Source organism: Orycteropus afer, unplaced genomic scaffold (assembly GCF_000298275.1).
Source record: "Orycteropus afer afer isolate SDZICR_OR568_19922 unplaced genomic scaffold, OryAfe1.0 scaffold00501, whole genome shotgun sequence".
NCBI lineage: Eukaryota > Metazoa > Chordata > Mammalia > Tubulidentata > Orycteropodidae > Orycteropus > Orycteropus afer.
In genome coordinates, this window is record NW_006922088.1 from 1,926,666 (window position 1) to 1,926,887 (window position 222).

The following is a 222-nucleotide window of genomic DNA, read 5'->3' on the forward strand; positions in this document are numbered from 1 at the left end:
TAATTAGGTTGATATTTAATTACAAGGAACCCAGGTTCTTATACAAGGCAGGAGATAGGAGCCAGCAACTCTCCACAAGCCTTTCCAGCCTGGGTGACTGAGGCTAAGGAAACGGGGACATGTGGGGCACATGGGTGGGATGGGGCTCTGGCACAATGTCCTGCACGAAGCTGAAGGTGGTGGCCGCTGGGGATCTGCCCTTCGGCTGGCCCAGATCTGCCA